This window comes from Xiphias gladius, chromosome 14, assembly GCF_016859285.1.
Source record: "Xiphias gladius isolate SHS-SW01 ecotype Sanya breed wild chromosome 14, ASM1685928v1, whole genome shotgun sequence".
Classification (NCBI taxonomy): Eukaryota; Metazoa; Chordata; class Actinopteri; order Istiophoriformes; family Xiphiidae; genus Xiphias; species Xiphias gladius.
The window spans coordinates 16758429-16777182 of record NC_053413.1 but is presented as its reverse complement, the minus strand read 5'-3'; the positions used below and the strand labels follow the sequence as shown (position 1 = coordinate 16777182).

The window sequence follows — 18754 nt, the reverse complement described above, 5'->3', positions numbered from 1 at the left end:
ATATTGAAATTCTAAAAGGATTAAGAATCTGTAGTGTAATTTATATGAACTGCTTTCAGTTGCATGTTTTTTGGTAATGCACGGCCTTGCACATTTTGCACCCTTCTCCTCGTTAAACAGCAGGAGATTCTGATTTAAATACGGTGAAACGTGGATTATTAACGTCCAGGGGCTTGGCAGGAATTACGGCAGCACTTGTTTGTGCTTCAACACATGCGTGGAATCTGAACACACATGAGATAAGGGCTTAATATCAGCCGTAATGCGAGCTGTCATAATTAGCACCGGGATCCAGTCCGCGGACCGCCGGTGATCCGCTCCAGGTTTTGCGCGCCGCTCCTCCCAGCCAGCTGCTGCAGAGCAGGGGACCGGTGCGCCGTCTCTCCTCGCCTTGTTTGCCTCCAGTCCGGCTCCGGCTCCGACTGTCTGCGCGGCGTGTGGATGAGGCGCAGGGGGAACAACCAGGAGCGCACCGAGAGCCAGGCTAAAGAAGTCATATTATCCCTCTCCGGGCTGTATCTGTGAACCTTTCAGACAGACTTGGCTGTGCGGGAGACGTGCTCGGAGTTTCATTCTCTAACGAGACTGGGGTGCATCTCGTCTCCTTGAAGTGATCCTTTTTTTTTTTTTTCCCTTTTTTTTTTTTAATGCAGTCTACCCCGTAACGCTCCCGTCTGAAGGAGCCTGGGTGCACGAACAAGAGGAACGGGGGGGGGGTTGAAGTAACGATCAGTACTTTTGAACAGACCTCTCGCCATGGAGCTATTCGTCCGGTCTCGGACGTACTGTCTTGAAGACGAACAGATACCTGCCACAGGAAACCCGACCGTGTGTCCGCTGTGAGGAAAGCGGAGCATGCAGCCGAGCCCCAGCCGTCTTTGTGCGACCCACTGCTCAGTTTCTGGGGGCCTCTTCTGAAAAGGGAGAGGAGGGAAGGGGGGCCCCGGGTGTTGATCTGAAATTCACACTCCGCGCCGGGATCCATATTTTGGCACGGCTTACCACTGTAAGTAGCCTTTAAAAGCGGATGTTTTCAGACTTTCAAGTGAGAGGCTGGGTTATGCCCCGCTGAATCAATAACATTTATTTATACTCCCAGGATAGGATAAGGGAAGTGTCAAAAAACGGGCCCAGGGGCTCCTCCAGCAGTTTATGAACTATTGTGATGAGATCAATATACAGCCAATAGTATATGGTGTTATTCTGTAGTGTCTGGAGCCTCCAGACTGTTAATTAAAATTAAGTTGCCTGGCTACAAGGATCATCCCAGTGTGGATTTGAGTTAATGTATCTCTATAAAAATTTAAATTAGAATGACACATGACAAATTTGGTTAAAAAAAATCTTCCATTTAAGATGTTTTAAAATGACACAAATGGAATTTTTTTATTATTATTATTTTTTAAATAAAAGATGTACCCCGTGACAAAGCAGGTCCTGGATATGAATCAAAAGCCTGTAAAAACCAAATGGGAGTTGATTTATAAGCTATTCAGGGATGATAATCAGCGTGATAACATGGTGAAGAAAAAGAGCTCACACAAACATCTCCACCCAGTCCAGGACACCAGGAGCTAAGTAGTCGGATGTCACTTACTGTCTCCATTTACTTCTCCATTTTGCGGCTATAAAATAAGATCATTTCACAGGGCATGTATAATTCACAGACCTGAGCCAGCCATGTGTGATGATGGGACACACACGCACGCACACAAACACACACACAAACACACACACACACACACACACACACACAGAGTTTTTACAGCTAAGGGAACCATATCTCATTCTCACGTGAAGCTCTTAGAAATAGGGCCACATAAACCTCCGCAAGAAAACCCCAGGAGAGCACGGCTGTGGTGGACTGACATATCAAGGTTAAATCTACACATAATCCATACTGTCAAAGCCAAATCAGGATAGTGGTGCAACATTATATAAGCCATACTGACAAGTTAGGAGACTGAGTGCTTCCTTGGCATGTACTTATATAACAGCCTTCATGCAGGGAAGTATGGATGATGACTTTTCAGTTCCGGTTTTTAGTGATGTGAGCGAATCAGCACAATTTTAAAGACAGAAAACAAAACATTATAAATGGCATATGCGGAGTGTGTGAAATCGTCACCAATCCGAGCCTATTTTGACCATGTGAGCTATGTTTTTGTGTCATGCCCGTCACTTTGGAAGACTAGACAAAAAGTCTCCTTGTTTGGGATGATGTTGAATGTGGTTGTTTAATACTGACATGCCCATCAGTGACTCCTGAAAAGGAAAGGTCACTTCCTCCCCTGCCGATAGGGTATAATGGGTTGTTTTACTGGTGAATGTCGATGTTTCACTTTGAAAATCCTGCATTTCAACCTAGGCTGTTTCTCGAAACAAATGCTAAGACAGTGGTAGGAATTTAAAGAGTGTGGGTGGGGGTATGCGGGGGGCAAATGTTCTGTTGCCTCCACCCTCCACCCTCCACCTTCTCTCTACCTCCACTCCATCTCTCACCCTCCCCAGAGGTGCTGGTTTGGTCCATTTGTCTGTGTTGTCTTGGGAGGAAGTGCCATCTCATCTCACATAGCGCAAATGGTTTCAATGCATGCTAGTGTGAATTCTAGCGGGTTTTTGTAACTGCCAATTTCCATATCAAAGTGTCTGCATTTCAATAGGGAGAACTTGAGCTACCAGCCCCCTTCCTCTAAGCAGTTTTGTTCTGATAGACTGCTGCTGCTGCTGGTGGTGGTGGAGGCTCCTCACAGGATTGCTGGACGCTGCAGTTGGTTGTGTGTGTGTGTGAGTGTGTGAGAAGCAAGTGTTTGTGTTGGAAACAGATTTGGTGTGGATTGGGAGAATTTGTTGGCCATTATCTAACACCAAAAGCTGTATATTTAGTGGAAATTTTGGATGCCATTCAGAGACGTGGTTGTGTTAAAGAAGATTTCATCCCCCAGTTTTTCTCAGGGCGAGCACAAAAAATCAACAAAGGCCTGTATATTATTTTCAAGGAGAAAGAGCATCCACTCCAGCTGCTGTGGCGAGAAAAAAAAAGAATAAATAAGTTGCTGAAAATCAGTTTACAGATTTTGACTGTTATTTTGGCTGCAGTAGTCTACATCTAAAATGCCCCAGAATTAATTTGTTTTCAAGTGCTTTCTTGCAAAATAAATGGTTTAATTCCACATTCAGTGAGTGTAGATGTAAAGATGCCGAGCATTAAAGCTTTGTGAGAGACTCTGAGTACCTAGCGGTGTCTCATTGTTTTTCTGTCGCAGAGATAATATTTATTTCCCATTCTGTGCAGCTGTTGTTTGTCAGAGCAAGAATGCGGCAAGACACTGTTTATTTTGAGGGATTTCTTCTTTTTTTCTTCTTTGTCTTGTGAATCGTGCCCTCATGTTCCCTGCAATCTTAGGCAAGTTTAATAGATGAAAATAAACACTTACACACATTACCAAGCACAAAGAGAAACCAAAAAGCGCTTTCTTGCCTTTGTGCATGCCCTTCCTTTGAAAATAGGATCAGCCTAGGTTAATAGCGAAAGAAAGTGCAGCATGTGAGATGTTATTACACAGAGACAGGGAATGTAAATGCCATTGGGAGTGCAGTAGGGGTCGGTGGCCCCTTCATGGTCGTCCCGCTCCTGGGTAATAACATTTGCCAACTGCTCCCCAACCTGCTAGAGAAGAGAGCTTGCTCCGTCTTCCTTTTCCTTTTGTTCGGACAAAATAGCATCACAAAACTTAGGGAAGAGTGGGAAGGCAGGTTTCAGTTTGGAACCCAGAGAGCAGGAGGGAGAGGGGGGAAAAAAACTGGACTTCACCTGCCATCTTCACTCACGGCGGGCGGGTTTGACAGCTGTCTTGTTCAATTCCTGTGACACGCTCGCTGTGAAAAGTTGGACAAACAAATGTACAGAGAGAAGGGGAAGAGGGAGTGATGATTAATGATAGATGGGACAGTTCTGATTGGATTGGTCTTAGAGGAGAAATACTCCTTACATCTGTTCGTTTCCATCTATTTGGGATGTTTAGTGCATTTTCTGATGAATGGTGTAATTCTTTTTCTCCTGTTGTACTGACGTAACATCAGTCTACTGCTTCTTCTGTTAGTGATTTTCTATGTATCTTACAATGACTTCTGACAAAAGCTCAGAGAACAGGGCTCTCTGCATCGTCTGTGTGTAGGAGGGTAGGGCAGAGGCAATAAAAAAAAAAAAAAAGCAACCGTAGTAAGTTTGTTGAGTCAAGAAAAAGTGGAGTGGAGTGGAAACCATGCTGCAGTGTGCTGAGCTGAGCCTGGTTGTTCAAATTATTAAAAAGCTGCTGAAGAGGAGAGGTACATGCATTCTGCTCTGTTGAAGCGGCTATCGGTGGAGAAATTGGCATCAGTGCTCTTTCTAAGATGGATTTCTTCCTGAGTAAAGTGATGCTGCAAAATGGTCTAGAGTCTGGAAAATAGTGTCTGATTCTGAGGGGCTGACACCAACGCTGACATTTACTGGTGATGCTGAGAAGAGGCCTCAAAAAAACAAAAAAAAAAAACCCAAATCTGAAACTGCGTCAAAGCTGCACTCTTCTTGCTCAAATTTGGCCTGTTAGCCAGAGGAAGAAGGCAAAGGAGGAGAAAAATACACAACAGAGTGGTGGGTTAAAAAAAGAAAAAAAAGAAAATGCATTTTGTTTATTTAACAAAGTGCTTCAGGGTGAGTTTCTCATTTAACTGCAAAAGCCCATCATGACCATTTTGTGGCTTGCCTCAAAAAATAAAGAGACAGATGACTGGAACGAATGATTATGCGTTAGGGTAGTTAACCCGATGGATGGATATATGGTCTCGCTCCCTTTCACTGAGAAAATACATCTGCGGGAGAAAAATGTTCTCCCATACTACCACCTCCTGTGTTTAAAATGACAGTTAACTTTCCCCTACTGGTTTAAAATGGATGTTTAATGATCAACAGAGGCTTGGAGCTCGGGTCTAGCAGGCTCTATAAGCACTCACCGCCGAGCCTCTGCTAAGAAAGCTACCCCCTTGGTGTTGTTAAAGGAGGCGCCACTCAAAAGGAGGCTGGTTCTTGAGTGATGGATCATCGGAGGTCTCTTTGGGGTGTTTGTTAACCCTTTGGTGCGTTAAGATCTCTCCCAGTTGGGGAGCCGTCGGCGGCGTGTGATGGATGTGTCCCGGGTCTTTAGGCTCCATATATCAGAAGATTAGCACTGACCTGTGAGTTGTCTGGACTGAGAGCTTCTTCTCCAAAACTGGTTGACATTAGCATATGAGGACACTGCTCTGTCTCACGGGGATACGAAGATAGTTGGCTTTATTTGGTTCTGTCGTAGTATAGGTCACAGGAAGTATGCAGATTAAAGGCTGAAGGCTTTGTGTTGGCATTAGGTGTATCTGACAGGTAATCTGTCTTCAGCTGAGGAAGTGCTTCTCTCTTCCTCAAATTCCTAAATAGTATTATATAATTATTCTAGAAATTGATGTTCAGGCCATGCTTCACTGCAGAAAAATCTCTCCCTGTCCTCCTTCATGGTATTCATGAATCGTATAAAAATGTAAATCACTTTGCTGATGTGGTGTAACATTGTTATTTCTCATTTTGCACGGAAAAGAAAGAAATTGGAACAGGTACACACCCACATCCATGTTTTATTTTCCAAATGAGTAATATGCAGGGGAACCACATGTGATAGACAGCTTGAATCCTTCCATTAAAAGCTTTCACATGAACAGCACAGGCACATTTGCTTCCCGAGAAACCAGCTATTCAGTTTATTGAAAGGCTAAATTAATTTTTTTCCCGCTCTCCTCTTTTACTTACTTAAGATTCTCATAGATGATCATAAAATCCTTCCACACTTAGTGCTCTTCTCATGCAGTGCGTCTTTTCTCTCCCACACCTAAATGACACCTCCCACGATATTACTGGCATTTTGTTGTTTCTGTGTCTTTATGTATAGAAAGGGTACTTCTAAAGCCAATTTTCAGGGAGCTGTTCACTTGTAGCCTGCCAGTTCTTTGTCTGCCATGTCTAATGGCTATTTGATGCGTACTTGGTGTCACTTGGTGCCCTGTGATGAAACCAATGTGTTTTCAAGGTGAGGTGATATTGTCAAAGCCCTTGAACGTTCCCTGGGCTTTGATTGGCAGGCGTTGTCACAGAAGATGAGAAGCGGTGGGAGTCACACAGCAAAGAGAATCTATTACCTAGGATGGCAAGGCATGCTTTCACAATGTGTCAGTGCAGTCAGCCATCTTGCTCTCTCTGTGTCTGTGGAATAGTCCCTTCTCGGCGCAAAGAGGGAACAGCTTTCAACTTTAATTTTTGTGGCTGCCATAAGTAATGCTATAGATGTTTTATACTTGGGTTTCGTACTATGATGAATTATCGTATAAAACCAAAAACATTTAAGCGTTCATCAGTGGCGGTGTGTAATCTGTTTTATGATTGCTGGCAGTAAACATTTAAAAAAAAAACAACAACAACATAAAAGCAAAGTAGAACTGAAAATTGAGCTGAGCCCTTTCTTGTGGAGGAGTTGTGCTGATTTCCTCCATTTCATTAATGCAGAGAGAGAGAGAGAGAGCGAGACTGCAGGTCCTGTGAGTTGCAGTCAGAGAAGGAAGCTTGCTGTTGATCAGCCGAGCAAATCAGATCTTGATATTTGAAGAGTGGAGTTGTGATTGCTAATCACTGCTCAGTTTTAATTAGGAGACTCATAAGCATTCTGTCATTTCTCAGCAGAGCATATTCAAGCATCAGATGTACTTAAGGGAACAAATAATTAGTTAGGGTTACAAAAACAAGCACAGGTTTTTTTGTACTATAGATTAGTGTGTATTTTATCTTATGCACTTGTACTGATTATTAATATAGCAGCGTAGTTGTATTTCATGTGAGCTCATGTACTTGACAATGCTCATGTACACTATCTTAAATCATATTTTGACCTTATTAAGGGATAAAAAAGATTTATTTTGAACAAAGCAGCCATGTATGGACATTTTTTGTGCTTATCACTGCAGAAAGCCTGAATGTAATCTTAAACTGTTTTCTTGGAGATGGTGCTATAGATTGGGCTGAGCTTATTTTCAGTGGGTAGGTTTCTGTCCTGTGCCTCTAAGACCTTTGTTAGGACATTTTAATTACAGCCGAGCTGGGTGTAATGGATCTAGGCTTAGAGGGATTTCACTGTCAATGAGAATGAGCCTGGGCGTTAATACAGCCGAGTGAACGCTTCCACCTCTGTGCTGCAGTCATACACTCACACACACACACACACACACACACACACACACACACACACACCAACACTTACAGAAGGCTGGTGGAAATGAGAGTAGGTGCGTCTTCTCGTTGACTATCCCTTAATTCAGCGGGGCACCTGTCTTTTATGTGTAAAAGACAGCTGACACAACTGTGCTTGCGAGTCTTCCTCTGCCACCACCTTAACAAATCTGTTGCCAACATTTTTGCCACCTGGAGTCTCCTCTTACGGAGCACTTTCCTCATGGTTCCGTGTTGTCACCCAAAATCTTTAAATTTTTATAAGGCTGTTAGATAATGCTTCCCGATGAGGGTGAATTATTGATAGTCTTGTTCGTATGAGTGGGACAGGGCAGGCTTTTAACTCTCTGAGCTGCCAGGTCTCTAATCCGGTAACTAGGGGACACCTCACAAACACCCAAAGGAATGATGTACTGGAGGAGAAAAAAAAAAAAAGGGGCAGGGGACTGAAAATAAAGTAAAAGAAGCATGCATCCTTTACACTACTGTTTGACTAAACAACAGAACAAGGGCAGCAGAGCTTCCTCTACAGAAAACTTTTTTCTGAGAAGCACTGAGAAGTGGTATGATGGCAGTGTATTTGTTGCTCATATGTGTTTTATATGGGTGTACACACAGCACTCTGGCTCAGCTTTTTAAAATATTTTGTAAAAACAACTGTTTCGATGTGATGTGATGTGATGTGATGTGATGGGCTGTGAAACTGTCAGGTAAAGAAGAAAAAAAGTTATTTTTTGTAGTTTAAGTGAACAATTAAACTTTGTAGCCACTAGAGCTGAATCGATTAGTTGATTAATTGATTTGTTGATTGAAAGAAAATTAATCTGCAGCTATTTTGACAATCCATTAATTGTTTAGGTATTTTGTTAGGTAAAAACAGCATCCATTCTCTGGCTCCTGGATAGATCTTTGGGGTTTGGACTGTTGGTTGGACTAATGATATAACAAACAAAAAGATGTCAAATTGGGCTCTGGGAATCGATTGATCAAATAATCATAAAAGTGATTACCAGATTGATAGACAGTTAACTTGCTGAATGATGCAGAGCACTCAATGTTGATGTGGGGTTTTTTTTTTTTTTTTGACTGTTTAACAAAAGCAAAGCAATTTTCCCAGCTATACGAAGCCTCTGTTTTTTGTATCCTTGGCCCAAGTCAGCATAAAAAGTATTTATGAACCTTTCCACACAATCGTGTCCACTCTGTTTTTAAAAGGTGAAACAGAGGTTTGATGCCGCAGACACAGAATGATCATCTGTGATCTCCGTATATTGCACACATAGCTGCATTTCAGTAAAATCCTTAACTGCTAAATGTACAACCGTACACCCTGACAGCTGTCCTTAGAGCACACACTTTATTGTTCCGATTAATTCTCTATGCACTCGTATGGCCCTCCAGTTTGCATTACAATGGAGCGAGCAGAACAAACTCATGGAAATACTGGTAAAGCGTATAATTTGGCATGCTGTGTTGTCCTTTAAGCTACATTTTAGGTTCCATTTTACCATTTCTGTAGAAATGTGGACCTTGTTAGCTAAAACTCACTACATTCGACCCTGAAAACGTTTCGTCTTTTGTCAAAATCTCACAGATTTGGTGCACCTAAGGCATGAAATCTGGCCGGTGTTGCGTTCCAAGAAAACGTATTTAGTTGTTTAGAGACTATGTTGTGTAATTATCTTGTGCTCATGTTGCATCCATAAGGAATCTTTAAGAAAAGTATGTTTTCAGCTTTTTTTGTAACAGCAGGGATGAGTCAACCTGCAACGAAGGAAGAGACATTTCAGGCCCACCTGCAGTGCCCCATCTTTCAAAATTAAAATGAAGAGGTTTACAGATAAATCAGAGGTAGTAACTCTTAAATGAAAACCATGACACTGTGTTGGTGAAGACAGGAAGAGAACACGAAAGTAATTATCTACAAAGAAAAAAGAAAAACAATTCTAGCCAGGTCCCGTTTCCAACTAGAAACACTGCAGATTGATGCTTATATTTTGGTTTCCAAAGGAACAGACAGAGTGGTTTGACAAATTAATAGAAACCAATACTGAGAAAAAAAAATGACTCTGAATGGAAAACAAGCACAAAACCAATCCAGGCTTACAGTGCGTGTGTTCATATTAAGTCCATGGCTCATTTCCAACTCAATATAACCAAATGGTAGAGCTGGCTAATATGGCTGAAAGATATTAGCTTGATATTTTCAGCTGTGCTGACATACTGTATCTCCAAAGAATTATTTTTTCTAATCAGAGCAGTAACTCATAATAATCAGCCTTTAATAAAGGCTTTTCAATTTGAACAGAACAGTACAACATCAACATTATTAAACATTTTAATCAAGTTTTAGATAAATTAAATTACAATAACAAATTTTGAGTCAAAATGATCACATTCAAATAATTATTGTAATGTTTGCAGCCCAGATTATGGGGAATTTACAGGAAATTAATTCTATTTTTCATCCAGCTTTCTCTGAAACATTCGTAGAATGTTTTTAATGTTGCATAATTCCTAAAACACAGGGCACACACACATTGACATTAGCTTCCGCTGCTAACATTTCATCAAGTGACCCTTATTCTCTCTTTAGCTGCTTTTTAAATAAAGTTTGATAAGGTTTCAGCTGCTTCTGTGGTGAATGGTATCTAGTTAAATTATTAGTTTTGGGTCATCCTCAAAAAAGGCTAATAACCACATTTTAACAAAAATTATTAACAGTCAGTAATTTAATTTCTTTGTATTAGCCACAAATAATCAAAGATGGCAGTGGGAACAGTCTGAAAAATGGTGACAACACACCTCAAAAATAGTGCTGGGTATTGTTGATTTTTTTTTCCAGTAGTGCCGATTGAACACCTGATTTTCAGTACCAATACTCTTTCTTGATATACAAACCGTTTTTAAAGCTGCACTAATCAACATTTTTATATAACAATGAATCAAAGGACTGCATGTAATGTGAAAGGGGTAGTACACAGTTACAAAGACAAATCACCCGGATCTGCAGTATCCCATGGCTCTACAAAGCTTTTTAGCGTCTTTCAACACACTGTTTTGGTTCATTTCACTGCTATCATAGTGTCATTTTTTCGGCTGCACCAAGGAGCTGTTTTCAGTGAAAAAGTTCTCATTTACCTGAGTGTACACTACCTGCTCAGCACCAAACGGCAGATAGACACAGTTAGCAACTAGCTGGTGAACACAGTGGAGCATTTAGCAACCAAAGAGCCAGACATTTCCCTCAGGAGTTGGTGGAGACCAAAATAAAGCAAAAAGGGGAGTTAAAAAACAATTAATATTGCTTTAAATCACAAAATTTCAAATATTATAGCTAAAGAAGAGTATGAATCTTTCAGTACTCAATGGCTGTTACAGTACTCTGATCCACAGACACATTTCGATTAGTTGGAAGAGTGTTAAAGTTAATAAAAAGAACAATGGATGTGAATCAAAGCTCACTGACACAGATACACAGAAACTTAAGAGCATAGCTGGTAAACACAATAAAACTGTGACCTCAGAATCGCCTCATATTTGAACTAACACTGTAAAACACCCTAAGCTAAATTTCACGTCTTTTACAAAACAGGTGTTGATGATGCAGATGCCCTAAAGAACACTTTTAGCTAAGGCTAAGGTAGAGTCGCAAACATGCAGTAGGTTACCAGATGTAAGAAGCAAAAGACTGAGAAACTGCAAAAAATATATGACTAAATAAATATGTTGAACGTTTTTCACACTTCTTCCTACATCCTGATGGATTTACCTGCAGAGGAAACCAGAAGATGTATGCTGTTGAGTGTTATACATGGTGGTGGGTGCATAATAGTATTGACAGCCATCTCGTGGGACTCATTAGGACTGACGATTACTCCACAGGGTTGTGTAATGGCCGAGGCATATTAGGCAGTTTTTACAGGACTACTGAAGCTGGCCCTGTGTTGCAGTGGTTTCACAAATTAAATCAAATTCCTGTTAAGGTTTCCCAAGATCTGAACATCATTTAACATCATGGGAAATCCTGCAGCGTGGACTGGGGAGTCGATTTTCCATCTCCTGTAGCGCTCACATAACCAGAGAAAGAAAATTAGAAAACTGAGTTACCAGTTAAGTCAGTATACGTATTTAAAATAAAAAAATAAAATAGTTTAATACAGTGGCCCTGCAATAAATTTACCTTAATGAAGATTATAATGTTCAATTTTTGTTGAAGGAGGGATTAATTCAACGCTATTGTCATTTTGGAGGCTGTAGTTTGTTGTGCCGTTGAAGCGCTAGTGTACTGAATTCTGAAAAATATTCTTACTAATATTGTGATAGTGATTTCAACCCCAGTTTAAAGTGATTTGTGCCTTTGTGACTATGACCTTTGTGTTTGATTTCTTCACACAAAACTTGCAATTTCACAAATTGTCTCTTGATGATTTTTGTGTACAAACATATTAGTCAAGTAAAAATTTGATAGCCGTGACACTACCTCTGAGGGCACATGACAGCCCTGAATTAAGGCAAATTGATGCACGTCAGTCACTTCAGACCCTGAATGAATAGAGACCACACAAACAGTCCACAGTTTGAATGCAGCCCATGTGCTGATCTTGCATAGGTAATGAAGCAGAGTGGTTTTTGGACAGAAAATGTGCTTTAAGTTGAACGAAACTTTAAATTAACCCACTCTAGGAAGGTGAAACCAGCAGGATGAATGCGTGAGTGTATGTTAAAGGAGCCATGACGTTGTCTTTGTGATAAAACAGTCACTGAATTAAATTGTTTGGAGTTGAAAGAGGCCATTTAACTTTTAGTAGCCTCTTAAAATCAACAGGAAAATGCAGTGAGCATGAAGTGTACATCAGGATGTCGGAAGAGACATAGCAGCTTGTTTGGATGATGTAAAATGTCTGGTTAACTGTTCGTGTTCTTCTGATAAAAATCTGACTACTTGACACAAGACACTTTGCCGACATAACAGCTTGTGGCTGAAATACAATGAGGGAATGGAGGTGCTCATATTACTGGCAGATGTGAATTAATTGTAGTTGGTGTTATATGAGTTTTATCCAAAGCTAATTTGAGTGAACTTATTAAAACTTTAGAAATGGTTTGATTTATGTTCAAAATGGAATGGAATGATAAAGTTTTCTTGATTAATCTGTTGGCCTATAAAATTTCAGAAAATAAGGGGGAAAAAAATCACAATTTCCTGGAGCCCACACTGACATTTTCAAATGGCCTGGTCCAACCCCCAAAGATATTCAGTTGCAATTTATATATTCATGTAAAACAAGAAAAAGCAGCAAATCCTTAAATTTACAATATGGATTCTGATTTTTTTTTTCTACGTGAAAAATGATCAGTTATCAAAATAGTTTCTTATTAATGTTCTGCTGATTGAGTAATTGAATAACTGACTAATAATTTCAGCTCTCGTAAGAGGTCTCAATCCGTGAAAACCAAATAAGATTTTAAGTATGTTAGTTTATTAATAATGCTGGAATTTACATAGTATTTTTAACATTTTTATATGACTACCATTCATTTGGAAAGCTTGAAAACCAATTTCAATATAGTGTAAGATGTTCTGTTATGTAGTGTTGTGTTCTACGCTGATACAAATATATAAATACAGGAAACAGCACCTCTGACTTCACGTGTCTCCCTCAGTCCTGAAACCAAATGTACACCCTCACATATAATTCAGAGTTGTTTTTCAGTTACACTTTCTACTACTCACTTACCTCAAGGATTAATGGTGTTTGTACAATTTGCATAAAATTCTAAGTGAAGACTTTGTGCTCTTAGCTTTTAGCAGCAGACGTGTCACTTTGTCATTGTACCACTATGTCATAAGCCCCATTTGGATGGGATTAGTTTTTACAGGGGGGGGGGGGGGTGTAATCGAAAATGGAGCAATTTTAACTCCAGCTGAATCTTGCCATGTCAGTAACTTGTGTGGATTTTAGCACCTGGCCAAATCTGGGACTTTGGGCACCCAGCAGAAATAACCTCTGCTAGTCCCATCTGAAATGACAACCCGGAGATAGTTTGCAAATAATGTGTCATTTCCTTTTGGGAAAGAGGGACTCTACACATTTTTCTGGCTCTCACCCCAGACTGAGATCACTCAGGTCCAGATGCAACATTTCCTCTCCTTTGCTGTTTTGTCATTGTTTAAAGAAGTTGCTGTCAGCTGCGGAAATCGTTTTTGATTATTATGATACATTTTTATTGCGCTGGCAGCACATGAATGGAGTTCTGTAAATCTGGAGACTGATTACACAGACATCTCCAAGCCTGCATGTTGTTCATTAACATCACAGATGTTATGTATTAACAGTTACTTGATGTACGTTTTGATGAAAACTAATGCACTCTGAATGGGGCTGTAGTGTGTAAAAATTTTACATTGTATCAGTGCAATTTTCCCCAGAAGGTGTGAACATCAACACATCTCCCGCTTGAAATGTGTTGAAGGGAGTGGATGAATTTGTTGTGTGTGTGTGTGTCATGGGTTTATGTGGGGGTGTTGTTGCCAAGACAATTATGGTTTTACCATTGTAAAAAATGTGCTTTAACATTGGAGTGAGCTAGAGGTGAGCAATGTGCGAGTAGGTGTGTTTCTGTCTATGGATAAAGAACATGCAGGGGAGTGCTACAACTATGAGTGGCAGAGGCGAGAAGTGAGACCTTGAGTAAATTTATGAAGAAACTGCTTGAAAGGAGAAACCTCTCTTTTCTGAGTGAGTACGGAGCTTCTCTCTGCTCCCTCTCCTGTGACCCTACTGCTTAACCAACTGCTCTGAAGTCAGCCTATTCATTTCAATGCCAAGTAGAAATGGCTGCTGAGCTCTACGGTAGCCGTAGCTGAATATTAGTGAATGAAACTGACATCTTAATCGGTTTCCCCTTACACATTTTTTTTTTTTAGCTCAGTTTTTGCAGAATACATATGGCTTCATTTATCGCAAGTAACCAAGTGTAGAATCCAAAAATATATCCACAGTAAGCTATTGTTAATAAGAAAGTCAGCTGAAATGATTAGTCGTTTAATCAGTTGAATCGCAGAAACTAATCCTCAGCAATTTTGATTTTGTATTACTTGTTTGAATCAATAATCGGGCAAAATGCCAAACATGCGCCATTTGCAGCTCAAATGCAAGCGGCAATAATGCGAGCCACTCCAGAGCTACATTTTCCTCAAAATCACAATGTTAAAACACCCCCCCAAAAAAAGAGGACTAATTTCTCAGTCTGTCTTTGATTTTATGAAATCAATCGACAAAAAAATATAAAATGGGTTATTCAGAATTTTTTTTGCTCTTAAACTGCTCCTAAATCAGTTTAAGACATTCAGAAACAGCTCCAAACCAACTGTACAACCTTCTGCCTTTTCTGTTTTATAGCACTGTTAAGCCAGTTCCTTTGGGTTTTGGTCTGTTGATCAGACAAAACAGGCTAATGAGGTCACCTTAAACTCTTGAAATTGCATTGACATTTGCATTGACATTTTGTGGAGTAAAAAGAAAATCGCTGAATCGTAAGAAGAAGCAGCAGTTTTGCTACTGACAGTTGAAGTACGATAATAACCTCAATGAGTTTTTTAGGCAGATTTCCTGAGACTGTGACAAGTGATTTCAACAGCAAACCTAGACACAAACATCCACTTTTACCCGTTTTCCAAGTGTCAGCTCCTCCACACAGCTCCTTTTTAAAGACTACATACCACCCTCTCTTCATTTTGCTTGACACTATCCTGGCTGTTCAGCAGGGTCTTCTTTGTTCTCCTCACTTACCTAAGCTTCTTTGCTCAACCCTCTCTGTTTCACTATGTCCATCTGCCCGCTGGCACTCTACCTTATCTACTACCTCAATCATTTGGCCAAGAGCTGCTGAACACACCAACTGTTGTGCGCTCCCAACATAATAGTGAAGCATTGCGCCTTTCAGGGGTTTTTCTTTTTGGGCTTTTTGAGCTGCACTGCAAACCATTTCAGGTTAAAAGCATGTTTTTTTGTTTTTTGTTTTTTTTCCAAGGTCTCTTTTTAATCTAGAGCCATTTATCCCAAAAATTAAACAAGACATAAAAGCCACAGATGAAGTGCCTTGAATTTGGCTTTTGCATATTTAAATGTTACAGGAACTCATTCTGACCCAGACCTAATCAGAAGAGGTTCTACGATCTATTAACAGTTTTAAGAAACACCTGTTGACATATAAATTATTTGTAGGCATTGAGTCAAACAGTAATTATGATGGAGTAAGTAGCACGCACTGGTTTATAGGAACTAATCCAAAGCGTTTTTTTCCTAAAAATCACAGTGTGCAGAAAATCCCCAAAACATTCCAGCAAACTCTAGCTGAGATGATTAGTCGATTAACTGATTTAGTCTGTTGATAAAAAATTAATCAGCATTCTATTTTCATAATCAATTGTACCATTCATTTTTAATGGATAATTTTTAATTCAATAAACTGATAATCTTTGGGTTTTGGACATTTGAAGATGTCACCTTGGACTCTGGGAAACTGTGATGGACATTTTTCACTATTTTCTGACATTACGTAGACCAAACTATTAGTTGAGAAAATAATCAGTAGATTAATCATTAGCTGCAGCCCTAAAGCAAACAATGTAACATACTGTAAATGCAAGACGGAACACAGCAGGTTTTGTTTTAGGAAAATGTGTCACTCTTAAAAGTTACAACTGTTTTTACTTCTAGTCAAGACATGTATTAATAAATCAATAAAATGTCCAAAAATAATGTAAAATTGTCCATCACAAAAAGCCTAAATTTATGTATTCAGATATCTTTGTGTGTCCAACCAGCAGTTAAAAACCCCAAACTATTAATTTTACTATCATACATTGAGAAGCTCAATACAGTGAAAGTTTGGCATTTTTCCTTAAAAAATGACATCATTTTCTGTTGATTGTCTCATCAGTTCATCGACTAATAGATTCAGCTATCAAGACATTTGAGAAGTCTTTACTGTTTCAGGGTTTCTACAGCTGTAAACCACAGTTTACAACTCTCTTTATCTTTATAGTCGTATATCTTATCAGCTCTGTCTCAATAAAATGCTCTCCGCAGACTACGCTTGGTGTCAGCCCATCTCTGTTTCTGGCAGTTGGTGGCAGTTCTCTACATCACTGGTGGAGCCGAGGAAATGACATCATGTCCCTGCAGGGGTTGAAAGCGCAGCCCTGACAGGACTGTCATGACAAAAGAGCTCCTTGGGAACATCAGGGTGCACCAAGTACAGGAAAAAAAAAGTGTCTGGAGGCTGTGTTTTCTTAGTTCCTGTAGTTCCTGTCTCCCACTTCTTGCCCATCAACCATTTTCTGATGTTTGAAATTCCCCTCTCACATGTGTGTCTTTTTTTGTCCTGAATGTAGGGCATTGGGGCGGGGCAGAAAGTCCTCCAAATTAGTAGTTATTCAAAGAGTGGAAGACGAATCATTGTGTTGGCAAGATCCAGCTCAACAGAGCCAGATCTCCATTTCACTTGTAGGTTTTCAGCTTACACTTGGACTTGCGCATTAGTTTTGTTCCAGTCTTACTTGATATGTATGTATGCACTCTTTATCTCTCTCTTCTCGGCGTTGACAATTGAAAATAAATTAACATTCCTGGGCTTTATTTTTGTCTTCTCTAAGCCTGTGGAGAAAACTTGGAGGCGAACCCAGGAGGTCAGGCCATACTCACAGGCTGTCAATCCTCCGCTGTGACCCTACCGCCCCTCTCTTTCTCCCCCTTCCATTCTTCTCCCCTCCTCTGCTCTCCCTCTCCCATCCATTCAGTCCCACCAGGCTTACAAACTCCCAAACTCCCCCCTTCTCTCACTCCGTCTTTCACTGGACTCCTCTCCAGCTTGAGTGAGGTAGACACAAGCTTTGTCAAAGGAGCCTCACATTCATTCAGCCGGCTGTTGCACTCAGCCTTGTATTTCATGTTAAGACATGTAGGCTGTCTCCTTCTATCCATTTATTTTAATTATATTTTAATTGCTTGGCGTCCTCTTTTAAATGCTTGCTTATTATTTCTATCAGGCTGATGTGAAAAATTTGCTGTGGACTGTGATTTTCTCCATTATCTTAACTGGTGATAGATTTCTCTCCTTGGGTTTCCACTGTGTATGCATAGGAGACAAAAGAAAAACAGATGTCGTGAATGTTTGTGTATCATTATTCATTTCATTGGTGGATTATTTTTTGTCTTGTTTCCAGAAAGATATAGTGTTAATAGAAAGAGAAAACCCAAGGGAATATATATACTTGCATTTTTTTAAGAAGAGGACCTCTCCGCTATGGAAGAAAATGAATAACTTTTAATTAGTCAGTAGTCCTCTGGTATATATTACATGTTTGAGCTCATTAGATTTCATTTACGTGGTGACAGTTGGTCATAACTGTGTACCTTTTTTTTTTTTTACACATCTGCCTCAGTGGAACATGATGATCATTATGTGAAAATTGCTGTGTGAGTAAGAAGTAACCTCAATTCCCAGGCTTGGGGGGGGGGGCTCAGTGTAGATAATTCCTCAGCACAGTCACTGAGGGGTTAACGATGCCTCACTTACTTCTTCAAATTATTTTCTGCTTGAGAACATCTTAGCCCCCCACAACTGTCCCCTGATGTGAAATTATGATTGGTCTGTCAGTAGTTGTGTAAAGCATCATAATGTTAATCGCCTAATCCTTTTATCTCAAGTCCAGACCAATTGAGTGCAGAAATCTCACCAAACAAAACAGGAGTTTTAGGAAGATGAGCATGGCTGTGTCCTCCACCAGCTTAGGAGAGAAAGGAGACATGTTACTCAGCGGGGCGACGGCTGATCAGGAGAAAGAACCCCGGGGTTGGGAGGGCAAGACTTCATCCATGAGGCCTGGCGGGCTCTCCCCCCCGGTGTCTGGAGGGGTTGAGTGGCTCAGAGGGCCCAGCAGGCCAGAACTGCCGGCACATGTCCCCCCAACAGTTTCCAATCTCCTCCTGTCAACCACCATTATGGTTATTCCATGGCCCCAGGCCTCATATTTGGGGATGATAAATGGCTGAGGAAGAGGTCACGTGCCTCTCTGGAGATTTGGTGCTCTGCCCAATATTGAACTGATGGCAGTCTTATTAGAAGACTTGAGAGTAGGAGCAGTCTCAAAAGATGTGGTGTGAGACTTACCGGGGAGGAGAGCAAGCACCCTTCACTTCGGTCTTATCTGATCTGGTTCGGCGCCACTGGCAAATAAACAACTGGAAGACAAATAAAACCACAATTCCTATGAAACCACCCAAGTTTAAAAGATAAATTATAAGTTAGCTCTATGTGTGTTTCCTTGGCACAGACTGTGCTGCACAACTGCACGGCCAGGGTGACCTCAAATGAAAATAAATACTCTCAGGCTGCGTCAGGCTAGATAGAGATCCAGTGGGCTTTTTCTTCAAGCATTATGCCCTGACCAGGCAT

At 40.5% G+C, this 18754-nt stretch overlaps 1 protein-coding gene across 2 annotated transcripts in view; it reads left to right on the top strand.

Moving 5' to 3' along the window:
- Window positions 1–715: 715 nt before the first annotated feature.
- LOC120799291 (adhesion G protein-coupled receptor L2-like) overlaps window positions 716–18754 on the top strand; it is an 85058-nt gene continuing 67019 nt past the window's right edge. For both annotated transcript variants that reach the window (XM_040144350.1, XM_040144351.1), the window contains exon 1: window positions 716–1006. The gene's annotated coding sequence lies outside the window, so the exon portion shown is untranslated. The remainder of the gene's footprint in view (window positions 1007–18754) is intronic.